This window comes from Sus scrofa, chromosome 9 (assembly GCF_054392235.1).
Source record: "Sus scrofa isolate SSC_HxYL_T2T_F1_AM1 chromosome 9, Sscrofa_HxYL_maternal_Yorkshire_Landrace_v2.0, whole genome shotgun sequence".
NCBI lineage: Eukaryota > Metazoa > Chordata > Mammalia > Artiodactyla > Suidae > Sus > Sus scrofa.
In genome coordinates this window covers 61,618,701-61,637,222 of record NC_139391.1, presented here as the reverse complement: position 1 = coordinate 61,637,222, position 18,522 = coordinate 61,618,701, and the positions used below count along the sequence as shown (strand labels likewise).

General features: G+C 44.1%; 1 non-coding gene across 1 annotated transcript; it reads left to right on the top strand.

Annotated features, from left to right (window-relative positions):
• The first annotated feature begins 18,104 nt into the window (after positions 1-18,104).
• Positions 18,105-18,240, top strand: LOC146399951 (small nucleolar RNA SNORA70). The gene has a single exon (XR_014816947.1). It is a non-coding gene; the product is annotated as a small nucleolar RNA SNORA70 (small nucleolar RNA).
• The last annotated feature ends 282 nt before the right edge of the window (positions 18,241-18,522 follow it).

The window sequence follows — 18,522 nt, the reverse complement described above, 5'->3', positions numbered from 1 at the left end:
AAATTAATTCTCCTTGGACAGACCTGCCAGCAGCCCTGGCTTCAAGCCCTGGCTTGAAGTTTAAGGATGGGGTACAGACATCTCCCCAGGCCCAGTCACTGACTTCTGCCTGGACTGGTTCTCTCCATGCGCCTTGCTATGAAGAATCACCCTGGGATGAGACAGAACATGGGCAGCTCAAGACATGTTCATATGGGGACCACAGACTTGCCAAGAGAAAAGAAGCTTTCTTACCCCACTGAGAATCTTCTGCCTCCAAGAAACGGTTGTAGGGAGGAGGAGGAGGTGGAGGATGGCTGGGAGGAGGGGAAGGACACAGTCTGCTTGTGTGAGAGCCTCATCATCTGGGTACTCCTGTCAGAAGATTATGCTTCTCAGGCAGGAAGGATGGACGCCCAGCTGCTGTGCAGGATGCAGACACTGACGAGGCAGTGGACTGAGCAGCATGTGCTCCCCTCCAGGTCCTGGCATGGGGATGGGGGTGGGGCAAGGGTGCCTGAGCAAAGTGGCCGGCCTTGGGGTCATGTAAGAAGAGTGGGAGAGGACAGGTGACTTTACCCTGGACATTTGTCACTGGCACTGTGTCCTCATTCCCTGCATGTCTGCGAGGGTGGAGGTATTGATCTGGGTCTGGAGCATGGTGGCAGGAACTCACAATCTCCAGTCTGTGTGGCAGGAGAGGTCATCCAGGTGGCAGTTACGGACACCTCCCAGAGGAGGTGGAGGAGATCACACTTAGACTGTGAGAAGGATGGGTGTCTGGGAGGTCACCCCGGGGAAGTGGCTTTGTAGGGGGAGGGAGGCAGGCTCAGGAGACAGACACCTGGAGTGGCAGGGGTGGCCAGTGACCAGGGTGGCTGCCTGGAGACAAGGTATTAAGACAAGGCCTTTACACTCCCTCCTTCAGGGGAAAGTCTTCTAGGAGAACAATGTGCTAAAGGCCAGGAGATAGAGAGGCTTTCCTGCAAAGCTAAGGAACATGATTTCAGGGTAAATTTCCTCTCATGATTGTATTTTATTTCAGAGCCATTAGAATAATGTCGTTATTCTTTCCATGTCACTGGCATCTCTGCCTTTTTTGCATATCCTGCTGTCTCCCTTGCTCTCATGCTGAGAGTGGTTGTCTGGCAGGCAGAGATTAAAAAGACCACACAAACCATGTGCCAAGGTCAGCCTAACACCTGGTGCTGGCCTTTGCTCCCTGTTCATTTGTACCCTCCTTTGAGGCAACTGACTCCTGGGTAGGCAGACACATCCAATCTACTCTCACACACCCCTGGGACTGACATACACCACTGTGTGGTAGGAACACACCTGCACCCACCTGTCTTGGGGCTAAAAGACTTGGCAGGTGTCAAGGGTCCGCTGGGTCAGTCAGCAGGTCCAACAGTGGTGCCCTCAAAAGGGGCCAATGCGGGTGTGTGGCTTCTTCTCTAGGAGAAGTCTGGCTCTCCTGACAGGGTTAGAACATCACAGCCCATCTCTGCCACTCACCAGAGAAGCCGGAGAAGCGACTTTAAGTTCCCTGGTCCTCAGTTTCCCATCTATAAAGTAGTGTGGATACTATTTAGGAAAGACCGAGTGGTGCTTGGGCAAGAGCACAGGCTTTGTCAGACTGAGCTGGTTCAGGTCCTGATGACCTTACCCGGGAGGGACAGATCTTGTGTAAAAGGGTATGACTTGGCATTCCTCGATTCTTATTGATTCTTATTTATATCTTAGAAGCTGATACAACTTTTTTTTTTTTTTTTTTTAGGGCCGCCCCTGCGGCATATGGAAGTTCCCAGACTAGGGAACTACAGCCGCTGGTCTATACCACAGCCACAGCAACGAGGGATCCAAACTACGTCTGCAACCTGCACCACAGCTCACAGCAACACCAAATCCTTAACCCACTGAGCGAGGCCAGGGATTGAACCCGCATCCTCACAGATCCTAATCAGGTTTGTTAACCACTGAACCATGACGGAAACTCCAAGAAGCTGATATAATTTCATATATTCAAGAAACTTAACACTTACAGTAACTCTCTGAAGCTGTTATTTTTGTGCCTACTGCTTTTTCTGCTCTTAGGATTGCTGTAAGGATTAAATGAGATATTATAGGTGAATATAGGTTAAATTCATCACAGATATTGGTGACATATTCATGAAACAAACATAATAACTCTCTGAAGTAGGTATACCTTAAAAATGTTATCTTTATATTGAATTATAATTGATTTACAATGTTTTGGGTGTACAGTAATTCAATTATACACACACACACAAATATATTCTTTTTCAGATTCTTTTCCATTATAGGTTATTACAAGATATTGAATATAGTTTCTTGTGCTATAAGTAGGTTCTTGTTGTTTATTTTATATAGTGGTGTGCATATGTCAATTCCAAATCCCAAATGTATCCCTTTCCAGCTTTGCCCTATGGTAATCGTAAGTTATGTGTCTGTGAGTCTATTTCTGTTTTGTGAATAAGTTCATTTTGTGTCATAGTTTAGATTACACATACAAATGATATCACATGATATTTGTCCCTTTCCCTGTGTGGCTTTCTTAATTTTGTGTGATAATCTCTATGTCCACCCATGTTGCTGTGAATGGCATTATTTCATTCTTTTTTATGGTTGAGTAATATTCCATTGCATATGTGTACCACATCTTCTTTATCCATTGCTCTTTCTATGGGCATTTAGGTTGCCTCCATGCCTTGGCTATTGTGAATAGCACTGCAATGAACATAGGGGTGCATGTAACTTTTTAAATTAGTGTTTCCTCCAGATATATGCTGAAGTAGGTGTATTTATATGTACTGCTTTGTCTATTTTTAAGGTTGTTGCAAGGATAAAGTGAGGTGTTATAGGTGATAGTCCCATAAAGATTCTAAAGCACAGTATGGTGTCCCTTGTGAAGTACAGTGGCTAAGAGAGCAGATTTTGGAGTCTGTCTGGGATTGAATCTCAGCTCTGCCCCTCGTTAGCTGTGTGATCGTGGGTGTTACATTAACACTATGACTCAGTGTCCCCAACTGTAAACTTCAGGTAAACAGTAATATCTCAAAAATTTCTTATAAAGTTTAAGTAAGTTAATACATGTAATATGGTTGTCCTAGAGTCTGGAACAGAGTAAATAATATGTAAGTGTTTGTTGCAATTGTTATTTTACTACTGTTGCTGTTACTATTGTTACTATTACATTATTTTTATCACTATAGATTTGAACAGAGCAATTTACAGATGACCTCTCTGGTAACTTACAACTCCAAGCACCCATCTTAGTGTAGGATTTTACTTTGATCCCCCCTGTTTATTAAAATCATAACATGCTGGAACTGGGTGGAATCCATTATGGCAAGCTCTGCATTAAGTGTCAGGCCACACCATTTACATTCCAACCAACTTCTCAACATCCTTGCCAAGATGTAGTTTCAGTTTTTAAATAGCGTTCTGGTGGATATAATGTGGTAAGTCATTGTGGTCTTGATTTGCATTTCCTTAATGAAAACTGATGTGGAATATCTTTTCAAATACTTATTGGCCATTAGCATGCTTCTAGGATAAATGTCTATTCAAAGCTTTTATTCATATTTTAATTGGATTATATTCTTATTGTTGAAAGACTGATTTGTATATTCTGAACAATAGACCCCTATCAGATATATAATTTGCAAATATTTTTCCTGTTCTGTGAGTCAACTTTTTACTTTCTTAATGGTATCTCAGCCCCATTTGTTGAAAAAAATCCCAAAACTCTTCTTTTCTTATTTAAAGGATTTGGCAACCTTGTTGAACTTCAGCTGACCATTGATTACTCAGAAGTTTAATTTAATTTTCACATATTTGTGAACCAACCAAATTTAATTATATTATTTATTTGTCTCATTCCATTGAGGTTGGAGAACATACTTTGTATTATTTAAATTCTTTTAAATTTATTGAGACTTGTTTTATGAACTAACGCATGGTCTATCACAGAAATTTTTTATCTGCACTTGAGAAGAATGTGTATTCTTTTGTGTGTGTGCAGTGTTCTGTGTAAGTCTGCTAGTTGTAACTGATTTAAAGTATCGTCCAAGGCTTCTATTTCCTTTGTGATGTGCTGTCTAGTTTTTTTTTAATCCATTATTGAAAGTGAGGTATTGAGACCTTCAACTATTTTGCCAAAGTGTGGTTTCTTATTCCAATTCTCTGAGTTATTGCTTCATGTACTTTGGGACTTTGTTGCAAAGTTCATATATATACACATGATATATATATGTGTGTGTATGTATATATACATATCATATATATATACACATGATATATATATGTATATATATATCATATACATATGAGATAAGGTTTATTTTCTTGATGAACTGAATCACAATTATAAAAACGGTGCTTTTTTTTTTTGGTCTTTTTGTCTTTTCTAGGGCTGCACCTGCGGCATATGGACGTTCCCAGGCTAGGGGTCTATTTGGAGCTGTAGCCACTGGCCTACACCAGACCCACAGCAACACCAGGTTCGAGCTGTGTCTGTGACCTACACCACAGCTCACAGCAACCCCAGATCCTTAATCCACTGAATGAGACCAGGGATCGAACCTGCAACCTTATGGTTCTAAGTCAGATTCGTTAACCACTGAACCATGACGGGAACTCCTGAATCACAATTATAAATCATCCTCATCTAATTACAGTTTTGTCTATTTTGTCTTACACTTGCCATTCCTTGTCTCTTTTGATTACTTCTCACATGTTATATCTGCCTAGTATACTCTGCCTTTTAGCTACAGAGTTTAACTCATTTATATTTAGTGTACTTATTTGTAGGGAGGATTTATGTCTCCAGTATTGCTGTTTGTTTTCCATGTCTTTTTTTTGGGGGGCATGTTGTACCTCAGTTCCTCTACTACTACCTTTTGTGTGTGTTAAATAAGTATTTTCTGGTGACACATTTTAGCTCCCTCATCATTTCTTTTACTATACAATTTTTTTCTTTTTTTTTTTATAGCCATATTTGCGGCATATGGAAGTTCCCAGGCTAGGGGTCGAATCAGAGCTGCAGGTGCTGGTCTACACCACAGCTACAGCAATACAGAATCTGAACCATATCAGTGGCCTGTGTCACAGCTTGCGACAATGCCAGATCCTTAAACCACTGAGCAAGGCCAGGGATAAAACCTGCATCCTCATGTACACTAGGTTGGATTTTTACTCATTGAGCTGCAGTGGAAACTTCTCTTTTACCATACAATTTTGAGTTATTTTCTTAGTGGTTACCTTGGGATTGCCCTTAACATCTTCATTTATAACAATCATGTTCAGATTGATAACAGTTTAATTCCAATAATACACAAACACTTTGCTTTATATATGTCCATCCCCTGAATTATGGTGTTACTGTCACAAATTGTATATTTAATATGTCTTTTGTCCTTCAATATGTATTTATAATTATTCTGTCATGTAATTGTCTTTCTTGTATCATGAAGAAATATATTTATTCTGTCTTTTACATTTACCTGTATATTTATCTCTACCAGTGCTGTTTATGTAGTTATATGAATTTGAGTTATTGTCTATAGTCCTTTTATTTCAGCCTGAAGGTTTCCCTGTCATATTTTCTTTAGTGATACATTTTAAACTTTTTGTATTCTTGATCTTTTTCTGCTATATTGGAGTCAGCTGTAACCAGGCTTTCTTTTTTTTATTGCCAATTGGACAGTGGGGAAAGGGGACAAGTTCCCGTGTAGGAAGGCGTTCTCTTCTCAAGATCAGCACAATGAATGGAGTCTTGTCCTCAGTTCATGTTTTCAGCTTGGAGGCATAGTTGAAGCTCAGTCACGAGAATCATGTCAGCCCCAGTTGTAGTGTATTTTTTTTTTTTTTTTGCTTTTTAGGGCCACACCCACAGCAAATGGAATTTCCCAGGCTGGGGGCAAATTGGAGGCACAGCAATGCAGGATTCGAGCTGCATCTGTGACCTACACCACAGCTCATGGCAACACTGGATCCTTAACCCACTGATCGTGGCCAGGAGGGATCGAACCCGAATCCTCATAGATGCTAATCAGATTTGTTTCCCCTCAGCCACGACAGGAACTCCCCCCAATTATAGCCTTAATTGATATTTCTCTTTTTGTCAATGTTGATTTTATTACTTATTTTATTGAATTTGTCTTATAAATGTTTTTGTTATTGTTTTAAGACAAATATTTTTTTGAAAGTGGGGAAAGTGGGACATTAAGATACATGATAAACCTCATACAATATTTAATAATGTCATCAATCCAGAGTCAGCCTCAATTCCAACTCCTTTGAATGCTATAGCATCAATGTACACTGCCCTGGATATTCATTAGCATGAATCCAGCCCCACCTTTTGCAAAGTGGAGACAGACAATGCACATTGTAAAACAGTTACAGTAGCATCAACTGTAAAAGAGTTACAGTACCATTGGTGGGAAAGCAATTTTACAGCAGATTAAATACATGCAAAGGAAAGAGCCTAGTGGAAAAAAAAACAATCCCAGCACTAAATCTGAGTCCAGTCTAGATCTCACAGAGAAGCCTGGAGATGCAGCCCTCCCCCGACTCCCCTGCCCTAGGGGGTCAGTGTCTTCAGGAAAGTGGGAGCCCCTCTCCACTTTGCTATGAGTCTCTGCCTGAGATCAGTGCTCAAACTACAAGGATGGAGGAGGCAGGAGGAAAATGTTTGTTCTGACTTCCTAAGATATGAACTACAGAAAAGGTGGACATGAAATTTCCACACACCTTGGGAAAGTTAATGTCAACTAAACATAAAAAGGCAAAATTGAAGAGAACAGCAAGGGAGTGTTCTTGTTATGCAGAACTGAAAATAATGTTACAACAGAACTGAAAGTTATACATTAATGAGATGAGAAATATTCTGTAGACTTAGAGAAGAAGATGAGCAAGAGGTAGGAAAAGAAAAAGAGGAGGGTAATTCCGTATTGGAAATAATCATTCTTGGCTGGGTATGGATTAACTTTTCTTCCCATGAAGATCATTAATTTGCATCAATTCTGCCAGGGTTAACTCAGCCCTCCCCCTTTTACCTCCTCAGTTCCTTCCTTGCCACAGGCCCTGGAACTCAGCCCTTGGTGAACATCATACAGCTCAGGTCTCATACACGAGCCCTACTTTCCTGATTAGCTTTGGAAAATCAGTAGAATCCTAGCACTTAGGATTGTGTGTGTGTTTAATTATACAAAGAGGTGAGGAAATTTGAAAACTTAAAAATAGTAATTTAAAAATATTGGAAAGAGACAAGGCATATACTCTACTCAAAACAATTTTGTGCTAAATAGTTGAGTGGAAACAGACTAAAGAGTCTTGGGAAAGGGGTGACTATTTTCAGTCCGATTTTGATCCAAGCAGGTCCTTGGAAAATGCAGAATAGTTGCCTCTCTTTACTCTTTTCACCTCCAATTATTGTCATACAAAATATCTCATACTCTAATTATCTGAGTTTTAATATATATACATTAAACTTATTCATTTGCTTCCTAAATATTTTTCTATAAAATAAAATGAAGTGATCAGGTTCTAAGGACAAATGTTACCAGTTTGTCTCAAGGTCTAAAAAGGCTTTGTTGTTTCTATCCTTCATCCCATGTCCAAGTCTCCAGTTTGAATCTTTCCATGTGAAAGTTGATGCTGAACTCAGAAGGTCAGAGGTAGTGTTGACTGTGCTGGTGTGATGGCCCGTGGAGGGAAGGGGAGAGCAGTGTTTGCAAGGTGGAGGTGTGGAATGCGGCAGGTGGGAGACAAGGTTTCTCCCCCTACACCACCATCTCATCAGTCCTAACTCCCACCCACACCCCTCCCATCCACACCACCTGTCTCAAACCTCCTCCCAGGCACAATGTCAGATGCCAAGTTAGAGTCCTGCCTCCTTCCCTCCACACCTTTATCACACCAACACTGAAGGCCGCCTTCCCCTTAGATGACCTTCATCACACAGACTCCACAACCCGCCTCTCACCACTCCAACCCTGACTTCCACCTCCTCCACCCACCATATCAATGCCCATCTACTCCTGGGCCGACCTCCATCGCACCCACTCTGGTTTACACCTCCTGAGCCAGGTGTAGAGTTGAAACAGCCATGTCTGTGTGATGGAGGACAGAGGGGAGGAAACAAAGAACAGTGTCGAGGTAACAGACTTGGTGGAGGGGACAGGGTGGGAGGTTGAAGAGAATAGACAGAGTCAGTGCTGGTGTGACAAGAGTGGTGCGGGTGGAAGGTGGGGTCAGGGTGAGCATGATGGGTGTGGTGGGAGGAAGGAGAAGGGTGTGGCTTGTGTGATAGAGGTGGTGGAGGTAGGAGGTGGGTTGCGGTACTGGCATGATAAAGGTCTTAAGGGGAGGAGGGTGAAGTCACTATTGGTATGATAATGGCTGTGGAGGAAAGGAGGTAGGTATTGGCTGTGATGGTGTCCATGTTAGAGGGGAGGAAGGAGGAGCAGGTTGGCATGATGGGGCTTGGGTAGGGGAGGTCATGAGAGGCAGGCTTTGTGTGGTGGCAGGGAGGAGAGAAAGCGTGTTCTGAGCCCCCATGGAGACGTGTTTTCTCCACTATGGTTCCAAGATGATTGAAGAGAGGGTGTCTCCAGGGGTTTGGTTGGTTGTGGATAGAAATTCAGGGAAGGGGAGTAACAGAAGTTCCTGGAGCCATTTCACCCCCTGTAGTTAGCAGATGGGGAGTGATTATGGACTTTACCTCCTGCTCCTGCCCTCAGAGGCCCCTCCATGAAGCTAGTGGTATTTTATGTGGAGAGTGCCTTGGCCAACTAACAGCACTGCAGGCAGAATGGGGCGGGGGGGTCACCCTTCCGACTGCTCTCCTCCCCCTGTGCCCCTCACTCACTCCATACCAGGGGCCTCTGCCTCTGGTCCTCAGGCTGCTGGAGTCCTCAGCTGCTGAAATTCATGGGGAGGTGAATAATACTGAGACCTGGGATAAAGAGGTTTTCCCAGGGGCTCTGGGAAGACCCCACCCAGGGATGAGATCTCTGGTGTTACCTGAGTTCCTGTGGCTGAGTGCATCTTCTTAGCACTTGTGGATGTGGGTATTACCCCTAATAGGCTTGGGGGAGAGCACATGGCCTCATTGAACATCTGGATAAACTTGTCACAAAGCCATTGAAAATATCCTCTGAGTCACAGTTTCTCATGAAACGGCTGCATAATGCTCACCTGAGCATGATGAAGGGCCGCCTGTTTTTAGAATGACACCTCCAGGGATGAATCTCCAGACACAGCAGGACGGTAAGATCCCCTAAGGGAGGACAATGTCCCATTGTGAGGAGTCCTTTGTTCCCGTCCCAAGGACCTGAGTGATACAGCATCTTTGCCTCCTGCCAGGGTGCTGGTGAGGCGATGGGGGTGCCATCGGGTGCCTGGGCTGGACATGGGGTCTGTCCACGTGCTTTAAGGGCTCCAACGACTTCAAAGGCTCGCAAGTCAGAATGTGGGGACGTGGCTGAACAGAGAAATGGATCTTGTTCAGGTCAAAAGCCTAAGAAGAAAGTCTTTCATCAGAGGAAGCAGCTTGGTGGCTGCAGACCTATGGGGACTTTTCTCTACTCTGTGTCCTGACTCTCCCCAAGGGTTTGTAGATCTTTTATGCAGTCACCCAACCATTTCTGAGGTTGCAGCTTGTGGCTGCTTTAACCTCAAACCTCCCTAGAGTCAACCTTCTCTGTATCTGTCTATCCAGTGCCAAGGGTCTGCCACTCCCCCTACTCCACCTGTCCCCTCCCTCCTTCTCTCCCATCATTGTCCTTCCTGCCTGCCTGCCTCCACACCCCAGGTCTCTCCCACCCTCTGTCTCCTGCCTCCTTGTGTTCTTGCCAAACCACATCACCTCCCTGGGTCATGGAGCTTTGGGTTCCTAGATGCATCTTGTGTTTGAGCTGTGAAATACTTCAAGGGTAAGAGAAGGTGAGGGAAGCATGTCAATAGGTTTATTCTGTCCGAGACCACTGGGGATGCTCTGTGCCAGCAGATTTAATTCTCTGTGAAACAATAACTGATCGTATCTGAAGGGGCTGGGGTAAGAGCTTTAGATCATGTTCATCGCTGTCAGCAAGCAGGGTCTTGGGCAGCATCAGGGAAGAGCCACATGGCTGGACCACTGACATTTTCCAGGCCATTGTTTCAACCTTGTCACTTTTATGCTTATTTGGGGACCAGAGAGGAATATAAAGGCCAATATAAATTATTTTTCTTCATGCTTTATAACAACAGCAGCTACATCAGCAGCTACTTTGATCTTCCGTGCCCTCTGCTCTGGCCTGATTTATGGAAATGTCTTTCATTTCTGGCAGCTGGCTCTCTAGCCACTTCCAAGTCATCTGGAGATGTGGGTGCACCCCAGGACTGATCCGTGAGACCCAGAGGACTCAGCCAGTAAGCTTGGTCACTCAGGCAGAATTTCACATCCACATGGGGTCATGTTCAGGGGGTCCATGGTCCATTGAAGGGGGAGGCAGGCACAGAGTGGCCACAGGGATTTCAACCCACAGAGCCCCAAGCTGACGAGGGTGAGGATAGCGTGGAGTACATAGGTTATTACTAAATTTGAGAAATGCACCTTTATACCCACCAAGGATCTCCACCAAGTAAGCCCCCAAACTCTCCAAGTTTTCAGGCAAAGAGAGAAAACAAGTCGACAGACACATCAAGAACTCACCATGAGGTTCTCCTGCAGATTCAGAGGGTCCGCCCAGAGCCCCCAGGCAGTGGACCTCTGCTTGCCTATAGAATGATGTCCTGTTACATACAGGCAACTATGTAACAGCATTTAGTGATGAACAAGCCTTATCGTTCAGGGAATGCTTAGTGGAGTGGAGGGGAGTGAGCAGATAACTAACTGAACTGTGGGATGGGCTGTACCAGGGACAGCAGAAAGCTCTTTGCAGCAGTGGTCTGCAGTGAGAAGGAGGCAGCCAGGTGGGGGGACAGGGTTGGACAGCATTCTTTGCAGAGGGAACACAACTGTGTTCAAGAAACTGAAAGAAGTCACTAGCTGGACGGACGGTGGAGAGAGTGGATGGAAGAGGATAGAGAGACAGGGGGTGGGGGGGTGGGGCCTTGGACCGGGGGGCTCAGAACAGGAGAGGAAGTTTGGATTAAATACAAAATGACACAAGATACTGCTGCCAGGTGTTAAGCAGAAATCACATTATCCAAATATGTTCTGAAGTTCACTTGTATGTTTTTGTGTGTGTATGTAGAAAAGACAGTGGAAAGCAGAAGCCTTATGGGGGCAGTTGTCAGTCGACTGACTGACCAGCTGTTGGAAGGTCTGGGAGAGGTGGTTGTGGCTTAGCTCAGACGGTGGCAGTAAGGAGAAACGGGAGAGGAGAAACTCAGGCTATATTTTTTTGTTTGTTTGTTTTGTGCTTTTTTTTTAGGGCCACGCCCACAGCATATGGAGATTCCCAGGCTAGGGGAGGAATCAGAGCCGTAGCTGCCGGTCTACACCACAGCCACAGCAACGCAGGATCTGAGCTATGTCTGCGACCTACACCACAGCTCATGGCAATGCCAGATCCTTAACCCACTGAGCGAGGCCAGGGATCCAGAACCTGCATCCTCACGGATGCTAGTCAGATGTGTTAAGGGCTGAGCCATGATAGGAAGTCTTTCAGGCTATGTTTTAAACTGACATGGGGTCACTGTGGAGGTGCACATTCAATCCCCGACCTGGCAGAGGGCGTTAAAGATCTAGCATTGCTGCAGCTGTGATGTAGGTCGCAGCTGCAGCTCAGATTTCATCCCTGGCCCAGGAACTTCCATATGCCACATGGGTGGCCATAAAAAAATAAAACAATAAGAAAAGAAAATGACATGGATGAGGTTTTGGAGACAGATAAAGTGAGTGATGAGACAAGGGAGGTATGAACAACAAAGCCTTCACTTCTGGCTCCACAGCTGGACTGGTTTTCCAAGGACCACCCAGGAGCAGGTGGGGGAGGAGGTAGGCACTGCATGTCACAGAATAAATGCCCTCAGGGAGACCCTGCGCTGCTCAGAGTCTGGGCTAAGGCGAGGTCTGGGGTGCTGGCCCAGGGAAGATCTAGACGTCCAGGCCGGGGGTGGGGGGGAGCGATTCGTGGGCAGAGCACTGTGCTGTCCTGTGTCCCATGGATCAAACCCACATCCTCATGGATGCTAGTCAGATTCATTAGTGCTGAGCCACAATGGGAACTCCCTGAATAATTAAAAAAAATTTTTTTTAGAGCCACACCCATGGCACATGGAGGTTCCCAGGGTAGGGGTTGAATTTGAACTGCAGCTGCCGGCCAATGCCACACCCACGGCAACATCAGATCCGATCCTCGTCTGCGACTTACACCACAGTTCGTGGCAACACCAAATCCTTAACCCACTGAGTGAGGCCAGGGATTGAACCCGCATCCTCATGGTTCCTAGTTGGATTCGTTTCCATTGCACCACAGCTGGAACTCCTGAATAATTAAAAATGTAAATAAAACTGCTTTTTTTTTTTTTTTTTTTTTTTTTTTGCTTTTTAGGGCCGCACCTGTGTCTTACAGAATTTCCCAGGCTGGAGGTTAAATCAGAGCTGTAGCTGCTGGCCTGTGCCACAGCCACAGCATTGTGGGATCCAAAGCTGCATCTGTGAACTACACCACAGCTCATGGCAACACTGGATCCCTGACCCACTGGTTGAGGCCAGGGATCGAGCCTGCATCCTCAGGGATACTATGCAGATTCATTTCTGATGTGCCACAGCGGGAACTCCCTAAAAACATTTTCTGTGTTTGCTTTCGGACAGCAGTGGAATAGTACAATTATCAGTAATAAGAGACAGACTTAGATTTGGTGTTTGGATGGAGCCTTCCTGAGTCAAACACTTCTCTGCATGTACCCATGTGCTGTCTGTCCCAGAACAGGCACCTGTTTCTCACTTGTAATGTCCAGGTGACAAGCAACCTCCATCCTTACCACCCCTCATGTCCTGCCCCAGAGAGTCCAAATCTCATTTCTTTGGGTTTGTGCAGAACTAACTAGCAAGGCTCCACCCCAGCTGCCCCCACCTAACACATCCTGTTTTCCTGCACAGCTTTTTTCCCTTGCAGCACCCAGGGCTTGTAGAAGTTCCCAGGGTTAGGGATCAAATTAATCCAAGACACAGCTGTGACAACACTGGATCTTTAACATATGTGCCACAGTGGGAACTCCTGCATGGCTTTATGTATCATGCAAGAAAAGGATTCCTAATTCTGCAATCAAACACTATGCTGTAAATCTGAGGCTTTCCACACTATAATGTGCTTGTTCACTGTAATGGCCTTGTTTTTGTTACTCTGGTCATAGACCAACATGGCTGCATCAACTGCCTAAATGGGAATATTTGCATCTCCAGCCCCACTCCTCCACATCCTCCAGGGTCAAAAAGAAGACACTATTACAGTATAAAATCTATTAATATATTAATTCAACTTAACCAGCAAAATCTGTGAGCATCCAGCCCAGCACAGGACCCATTAGATGTGGCTGGTCAGATCCTTCAGCTTCTGTTCTCCCCTCAGGAGCCATCCTTTCTATGGGCTCTTCCTTCAAGTTCAGGAGACTCTGAGAGGCACGGTCAAAAAGTACATAAAACCAGAAAATCTGAGCACCCTGCTCCTCAAACTAGATCTGTCTGATGAGTCTCCCTGGACAAGGTTGACTCATCATCAGCCCTTTCTCTATGGAATTTGAGTCAGGGGTTCAGTGACCCAAAGGTGGTAGGAGGTCAGAGTTCATTAATCCTTACTACATGACCATGGGATGTTCTGGAGCCTAAGTTTCCTAAGATCCTCAGTAGAGGAGGTGTTTTCTAGAGAGAGGGACCCAGTATTTTTGAATCACACATGAGAGTGCTATGAAGGCGCTTCCCACATGTGCATCCATTCTGATGCCATGAAGACCTGAACATCCTTCCTGTGAGGACAGGCCACTCAGAGTTAGCTGGTGGGGGTGATAAACAGGCCTGAACCACAGGTGTCCCTTCCAGAGGAATGTCTCAGGTTTGGAAGATAGTTTAAAATTCAGTCTCCTTGCATCTCGGGTCGGGCACATACCACATCAAAGGGCAATGACTCTCTAGTAAACTGTCCCAGACGCTGGAAAGGGTATTAATGTCCTCATGATCCCAAGTGGGGCAGCTGTGAGGGAGCTGACTGATGGAAGCAGCACTTGGGGGCAGCTGCCAGCAGCAGGAGGGCCTGCCCCAGAGCGTCACAAGGTGTAGCCCACAGAGTAAAAGCTTTATTAAAGCTGCAACAGGAAACAGGTTCTACAGTCAAATGAATTTTGGAATGAAGAATTCAGGTTCGTCCCCTTAGGGAACTCCAGGGAGTCTGACATGTGATTCCCCAAACTTCTTGAATCCAAGGACTTCCATGCCAGAGAAACTGCAAGAAATCTGGATAATCTCAAGGTGGTAAAAATGATTTTCCCTGATGTGTATTTTCTTATTTGCTTACCTATATATCACATATTTTGTTTGACTATATGCTGCTTGTGTAGTGAAGGAACATATTTTAATACAATGAAAACTTTCTGCCTCTGGTGAGGCTGGAATGGAAGGACAGTGGATGGAGTCCAAAGGTGAGGGGAGAGCTGGCCTCCTCAGCTCCCGCTATAGGAGGAAGCACCAGGAGGGTTGCTGGGTGCTGGGTGGGAATAAGGCAGGTCCTGTCTTGATGCTCCCAGTGAAGACTGGGCCAGGCTAGAGCACAGACAGGTGGGGGCTGCAGCTCCCTTGCCTCAACCCTTCCCTGAATATTCCAGATTCTCTCCAGACAAGAGTTTTGAGCAGGGGTGGCAAGGCCTCTGTCCCCACCACCCCATCAGCCAAGAGGCTCTTCCTGAGCTGAAGATCCAAAGTTCTCAGACCTGCCTCTGGGCCATTGGTGCACAGGGAGCTTTTATTCCATTGCCAAGGGCAGCTAATCCCACACTGAATTTAGACAAGCACACCCTTTCTTTCTTTGCAGGTTTACTAACATTCATTTCTCTTCTTTAATTTTGAAAAACATAATTAACAACAATACACTTGGGATCACGCAACAAAGATACTTTATGGGAACATTTATTATGCAAATAACTAAATTAATTACACACATTTGCATCTTATTAACTATTGAGAAGTAAAGCAGCTTTAATAGAATTGGATCTATTTCTACCAAAATTATCTTAGCCTAAGAAGGAAGGTCAGGATAAGATTAACCTGGATTGGGTTTTTAAATCCTGCTTAGGAATTCTAAGGTTTTATAGAATAAAAGTTTTATTTTGACAATGATTTTTTTTTTAGTCATTACAAATCAAACAAAAAAATGTTTCTTCTTAGGGCGACATCTGTGGCATATGGAAATACCTGAGCTAGGGGTCAGATCAGAGCTACTGGCCTACACCACAGCCATGGCAACACCAGATCTGAGCCACATCTGGGACCTAAGCTGCAGCTTGCAGCAATGCCAAATCCTTAACTCACTGAGCGAGGCCAGGGATCAAACCCACATCCTCACAGACACCATGTCCTTAACCCTCTGAGCTACAATGGGAACTCCTTGAGAAATGTTAAAGTAATCCCACACTCTCCACCTCCAACTTCAAAACTTTAATGTATTTGTATTATTATTTCTTATTCCTTCTTTCTTTCTTTCTTTCTTTTTTCTTTTTAGGGCTACACCTGCCACATTCACCTAGACCCAGACTAGGGGTCAAGTCAGAGCTGCAGCTGCCAGCCATGCCACAACTTGGGATCTGAGCCATGTCTGTGACCTACACCATGGCTCATGGCAACACCAGATCCTTAACCCACTGAGTGAGGCCAGGGATTGAATCCACATCCTCATGTATACTAGTCAGGATTGTAACCTGTTGAGCCACAATGGGAACTCCCTGTACTGTTATTTTTAACTCCCCTTCAAACATTGGTTATAAATTTGCATAGATTTTACTTCAGTATACTGTATGTTACAGATATTATTAAAACAGTATTGCCTGCTCAGGATGTATAGATTTTGTCTAAGATTAAGGTTTGAAAGACAACTTTGCCTAAGCCAATGTCCATTGACCACATTCTGCCTCAGTCACCCTCTCAGGAAAGGAACTGGACTCAGGTGTCCAAGTGTCCCTTCAACTGCAGGACATCAACTGGGTCAGCCCAGGGTAAAGGTTTGTCCCCTCCTGTCCCCTCCTGAGGACACCCTCAGGGGACACCCCACCCCACTCACTGCCACCAGCTCCTCTCAAATCTCTCAAATTACTTTTGTCCCCGATGGCAATGGTTGAGGTACACGACCCACCCCACACAACACCCAACACACTTACACTCACACCCACAACACAACACACCCACACCCACAACGCACATACCACATAAGATAACATGCCCCCCCACAACACACCCAGACCCATACAATACACACACCACAACACACACACACAACACTCACACAATGCACACAACCCACTCACATACACAATACACACAACACAAACCCACAACCCCCCCACACACAGCCCCCCCCACACACACTCACAACACACATACGACACACACACAACTTCCCTACCCACCCAGGTTCCTGTTTCTCCCATTGTTTTAATCTAAAATCAGTTCTCACTGTTTTTTCCTTAGAGAGTTTCTAATGGCCCTTTGTAAAGAAACTTCTTGGCATTTAAAATTTGAAATCTAATTCTAAGTTATTTGCAAAAGAAAAACACTTTTAATCATCTTCCCAAAGTTTTTTTCCTTCATAGCAGCACAGTTCAAATTTGCTGAGTTTGAAAAAACATCCCAGGTTTGATCTGTGATTCACCTCTTAACCACTCAGTGGCTTTGCATCTCTCTCAGCACTGGAGCCTTCATCAGTGACAAGAAGAGCAACTGCTTCAGGTCAGGATCAGCCAGCATGGTTTCATGAGCCAAATCTACTCAAGCAAAGAAGGTTTTCTAAATTAAAACAGTTTGTCTTACACAAAAAATTAATTAATTCAAAAAGTATCAAGTACAATTCCACCAAAAAACTGTTAGAACTAATAAACAAATGCAGTAAAGTTGCAGAATACAAAATCAATTTGCAAAAACTTGTTACATTTCTATACACTAATAACAAGCAATCAGAATGAGAAATTAAGAAAACAATTGTATTTACAAAATTACATCAAAAATAGTAAAGGATCCAGGAATAATTTAACCAAAGAGATGAGAGAACTACATGCAGAAAACTGTAGGACATTAATGAAAGAAACTGAAGATGTTACAAAAGAATGGAAAAATATTCCATGCTTACGCTCATGGATTGGAATAATTAAAGTCAGAATGACCATACTTCCCAAAGCAATCTATAGATTCGGTGCAATCCCTATCGAAGTTTGATTGGCACTTTTCATAGAAATAGAACAAACACTCCCAAAATTTATATGAAAACACTAAAGACTCCTGAATAGTCAAAGCAATCCTGAGAAAGAACAAAATTGGATTCATCAGGCTTCCTGAATTCAAACTATATTACAAAGATGCATAGAAAAAAATGGTGTGGTACTGGCATAAATTCACACTTATAGATCAATGGAACAGACTAGAAAGCCCAGAAATAAACCCATGCATATATGGTCAATTAATTTATGACAATGAGCCAAGTATATACAATATGAAAAGAATAGTTTCTTCAGTAAATGGTGTTGGGAAAACTGAACAGCCACATGCAAAAGAGTGAAACTGGATTCCTCTCTTATACTACATGTAAAACTAGCTTAAAATGACTTAAATGCTTGAATATAAGACATGAAACCATAAAACTTCTAGAAGAAAACATAGGTGGTCAAGCTACTTGACATTGGTATTGGCCATAATTCCAAAAGCAAAGGCGACAAAAGCAAAAATAAACAAAAATAAACAAAAGAGACTACAGAAGACTTCTGCACAGCAAAGGAAACCACCAACAAAATGAGAAGGCAGTCTATGGAGTGGAAGAAACTATTTACAAATCATATACCTTATAAGGGGTTAATATAAAAAATATATAAAGAACTCATACAACTCAAACAATCCATTTAAAAAGTGGGCAAACTTGCAGCCAGTTAAGCCGGCAGTGCTCTTTTCGCCATGGGGAGCCCACTATGCAATGGCAGCAAACAGCAGTCTCCTTGGTAGTGTATGCAGCCTGTTGCCTGCACAGGTTGCTCTAAAGGACTTTGGAGATGGCCCTTTCCAGTGGACATTCATGACACGCATGCTGTCCGCCGTCCAGGCTCCAGATAGGTATGTGTGGTGCCTTTGGAAAGTTCCAGGGCACGGTGGCCAGGGTCCACATTGGCCAAGTCATAATGTCTATTCACACCAAGCTGCAGAACAAAGAGCATGTGATTGAGGCACTACACAAGGCCAAGTTCAAATTCCCTGGCCACCAGAAGATCCACATCTCTAAGAAGTGGGGATTTACTGAGTTCAACGCCGATGAATTTGAAAACATGGTGGCAGAAAAGTGG